A 5,000-nucleotide genomic window follows, 5' to 3' on the forward strand; every position below is an offset into this window, starting at 1 on the left:
ATATGTGTGTGTGTGTGTGTGTGTGTGTGTGTGTGTGTGTGTGTGTGTGTAGGTGTGTGATGCTTTCATTAACAGAAATTGTAATTTTGACTTGTAATTGCCTTGTGAATACGAAATTAAAGCAAATTGGTTGTTGCTTTAGCGTATTGTTCAATTTGAAACTTGTAGCCAAAAGTGACTCAATTATATATGGCTCTTTGACAGTAAAAATTAAACCTTAAAGGAAAACTCCTCAGATAAAGCTTACTGCACATCAATCATTCAAGGTAACATGTTAACCTCATGGCTTTTACAGTGTTGAGCCAGTACTGAATGACATGTCACTCTGTAGTCATAAAAACAACAATACATCAACAGCATCAGTTATGAAGCATCAGTTATAATAACACCAACAACATCCATCAAAGTGACAATGATGAAGATAAAAAGAACGACAATAAGAGCATTTTATTATCGTCACATATTTCTACCACGAATTCAGCGGGTGATGTATCTAATGACCTCCTAAACTTTGAAAGCAAATGAGAAAATTGATGAGATTCAGCAACTTTGTAAATATGACCGTCATCAGATATTAATTGCTTAGATAATTTATCTCATTATTGAATCGTATTTCATCCCGTAATTAGGTTATCAGGCTCATTTGTCAAAAATATTTTCGCTTCATTTAATGACGCAGGAGGTTCTGAGGGACCAAATAACTGAGGCAAACGGACATCTGATAATGTGAACACATGGCAAATGGATTTATTTTGATACGGACTTATTGATAAATGCTATTTTATTTGTCTCTTTATGCTTAATCTTTCCTTATGCTAAAGTTTATTTTTCATTGATGTCGGTCATGCTAAGAAATAACAAAAATATGATAAATGTATTTTTATCTCCGGCCTTAGTGATAGACTGCCACTCGATTCTTAAGTAATTATTTGTTCTTCAGGGCCAAGTTCGAACGCGTTGGTAATAAAAAAAAATTACACTTTTGTTGTTAACTTACGTTTATGTTATCATAGGGCTCATTGTAAAGAGAAACTGTTTAAAAGAGAATATATGAGTGTGTATTAAAATCATTATATATATATATATATATATATATATATATATATATATATATATAGTATACATATAATAATATAGATGTGTATATATATTTATAAAATAAATGCACACACATATACATATGCATATATATATCAATATTTTTAATATACACTCTCACTTTTACTCATCTCAGGCATGTACTGACATCCATCACAATTGGGTCGGCTGGTGGGCTGCGAGCAAGGAATTTGATCACAGACCTTATACACAATGCAAACATACATACATTCATACAACTACACTAATATAATATATATATATATATATATATATATATATATATATATATATATAACACATATATATTTGTATGTATAATATATTTTTAATACGCATATGCCTATTTTCACACGCATGTACAAGAGTTTTCTGTGGTTATATAAACAATTGATGCTTAATTGGACTGTTTACGCAAATATATGTAATTTTATCTTGCATGTACATTCTTATGTTACGACTAGCTGGAATATTATGTGCTAAATAAATTGTTTGCTTTTATGAAACAAACAGTTAATAACACAAATGGAATTAGAACTGATTATAGTTTATGAAAAACCACTCTAAAATTGTAATGAGGATAATGGACGGTCAGAAGCGTAATGGAAATTTGTAATGAAAATGTTTGAATGATCTAGATCAAATAGTGGTACTATTACATATTAACATAAACTTTTTAAAGCGTTAGTTTTCGTTGTATCATACAACGTAAAGCCCTGACAAAATCACTCGGCCTTGAACTCATGTATTGCAGATTTGGTGAAATGAACGAATATCATAACGTAAGCATGCGGGGAAATGAACAGACTGATAACCGGGTCGTTTATTAAATGTTTCGGAAGTAACGAATAGTGGAGGTCCACGAAAATTGATGGTAACAGATTTCTTTATAATCTGAATATCCGGAAAATGACTCAAATTAGTTTAGAATTGTGAGAACCATTTTCGTGCATTCCGTAAACGATTTTCAGCCATGTTTTCATTCTGGCTGAGACCAGAGTACTGAAAATGGGTCAGTGGCTATTTTTTACTAACCTAAAAAAGAATAAGATACTGAAACTTTCCGTAAATCTTCAGTGTCTTAGAGTAAACAGAAATCGTCCATAATATGGTCTCAAAGCCTCTAATCCTTCTTGTTGTCGTTCTTTGTCGTAACATATTATTATTATTATTATTATTATTATTTTATTATTATTATTATTATTATTATTATTATTATTATTATTATTATTATTATTACTGAAGAATTTTAAATTTAACCCAACTCTCGCTCTCTTAAACACTTTTAATCCAAGACTCTTTTTCAACAACATGATGGTTCCCATCAAGCATGGCCTGCTGTTGGTCTTCAATCCTATTTCACTCATGCTTGGTCATTTTCCCAGTAGGACTGGAAAGTCAATTATTTCGGTTATCGAAATCTCCAAGTCTCGAGAGTCTGGCATGAGATTCTACCGGCCGAACGTCTTATCTTTGGCTTCACTACTTTACTCTGCTTAATGTCTGTTACAATTTCTTGACGGAACAGCAGCTATTACCTTTTTCATCTCTGTTGATGTTCCTTACGATTCTGTTCTGTTTCATGCTATAGCCTACCCCTTCTCCTTTCCATACCTTTTCTGATAAGTCAACTCTTAATGTTTCCTCTGCATTCACCCCTAGCCCCCTTCTGTCGATTGCACTTGATCTCCTCGACTAATGTCCTGCCCTCATGTCTTAAACTTTGATATTACAACTTCACTTGTTGGGGATCCTGTAGACTTGATCCTATTCAGTTCCTGCAAGAACAGTCTCTTCGTTTTCCTCCGTCACAGTTCTCTCGATCTTGTTCCTTTCCATTTCTGGGTGACTCTCTCTCTCTCTCTCTCTCACACACACACACACACACACACACACATTTCTAAGGGTAATAGTTCGGCAATTGTTACATTAAGCACACCTGAGGGAATTTAGTCAGCCTCGTAAGTCCTCCTAGCTCAGTTCTTCCAGCATAAATTATTATGCTTTGTGGAAAGGTTGATCCAGGGATTATACCATTCATGGACTGTTTGTTCCCTTTTTATTTCTTTGTCCTGACTCTTATCCTGTTGGTTTTCCAAAGCCTGACCTTGATAAATACTTCAAGTTGCTAAATGATAGATAAACGTGATGAAAAATCATAAAAATTAAGAAGCATTTTCACCAAAAATTATAAAAAAACATTACAAAAACAAAATGAAAAAGTAAAAAACAATCCACCCAGTACAGGACGTTATATAATAATCCCATCTCTTTATTCTGGAAAAGGAACGGAACCCAGAGAGCCCAAAAGGCGTTGCAGGCAGTTCCTTATGCAAATTAGTTCCTTTTAACAAACAAGGAGTTGGTGGTCGCGTGCAAACCGAACATTCATCAAGGCACAAAAGGCTCCTTACACCCCTTTAGCACGGACGCCCTACAAACCCCATTCACCGGCCCCTCCTTCCTCCTCCACCTTCTACTCCTGCCCTCTCCCCCCACGCCCCACGAACGGCCATTACACTTTGTTTCCATATATCCTTTTAAAGCTGAACTAAATGTCACTCTGAACTGTCGTGGGCTAAAGAGTCGTGTCTCATAATCCTCACAATTTATAGTTTATTAGAGGTGGTTATCTGTTCCCTTGCTACTAAGCCAGCGGGGGCAGTGGAGGCTTGTGAAGGGAGCGCATTTTGCTTTTCGCTTTTTTTGAGCAGAAAGATCAGATATTTTCTCTTTGGGTGTTATGGAGAGCTGCTCCTTGATTTTAGAGTTTGTTGGGAGCCCTCAGTCTCTCCTCACAATATGGTGCGTAACAGCGTCACATTCTCGTCCTTTTAAATGCTTTGATTCTGCTGGGTGATGTGAGGGGTTGCTGTTAATGTCAGCGTCTTTATTAAGAGCGAAAAGAAAATGGATTCAACCGATTAGGGAATGTCAGCATTTCATTTTTCATCTTCTTTCGTTAGCTTTCATAAATGAGTGTTTCCTCAGGTTTAGGGGACAAGAGTTTGAGTTCAACCTGACTGTGTTGTAACATTAATTATTTGAAGCAGAATGTTCTTACTATATAAGTTTTTTTATCGTTTTTGAGATAAAAGTCTTTGAGTCTTTGGAGCAAAATTTCTGAAGTTTAAGGCAGCGCAGCTGTTCGCAAAATGAACCTCGTGCCAAGACTTACGATTATTGCTCCATGTTATTTGAATATTTCTACTTTCCTTTTTGTGTAGGAAGAAATGGAATAATCAGATTCATTGTATAGTTAAAAGAATTTCAGAAATTTATGGAATAGTGTGGGTGACTGAAGTGAGATATTCAGTAAAACGAGAAGTAATATGAATCCATTCAATAAATGGTTAAAATATTGCATACTACAGAGTTTCAAATCTAATGTATATTTATAGATTCCTTGTATATTTAGTTGTAGGGAAAAAGAAGAAAAAAGAGTTGAGGGGGCTTTCCAGAAATAAAGTGATATGCAGATGAAATTACTGGGAATATAACAATACTTGAATATTGGTTTTTCTGAGATGGGTTACACGCAAATCCTATATAAAACGGTGCTTGCTTCATGAGGCAAGTTAAAACAAATCCGCTTAGACAAAGCTTGTGGTTTTCTTTTACAACTATTTCTATATGGTGAAACATTTAGGTATTGTTTCACTTTCAGTCTGCTAAGTAAAGGACGTTGAGTCGAAAGATCTTGCAGCTACCCAGTGTTTCACTTTCCTTCTTGGCGTAAACCTTTATTTATGCATTTATCACGTTCCAAACTTTCGTGATTCAGTTATACATATGTATGTGTGCGTAAAAATGTATAGATATATATATATATATATATATATATATATAATAAATATATATATATATATATATATATATATATATGTGAATATATGCACACA

General features: G+C 34.3%; 1 protein-coding gene across 8 annotated transcripts in view; it reads right to left on the reverse strand.

Moving 5' to 3' along the window:
• Positions 1 to 5,000, reverse strand: part of LOC135216362 (kinesin-like protein KIF26B) — a 618,765-nt gene that overhangs the window by 83,741 nt on the left and 530,024 nt on the right. The window lies entirely within an intron of this gene.

The sequence above is a fragment of the Macrobrachium nipponense genome, chromosome 6 (genome assembly GCF_015104395.2).
Source record: "Macrobrachium nipponense isolate FS-2020 chromosome 6, ASM1510439v2, whole genome shotgun sequence".
Lineage (NCBI taxonomy): Eukaryota > Metazoa > Arthropoda > Malacostraca > Decapoda > Palaemonidae > Macrobrachium > Macrobrachium nipponense.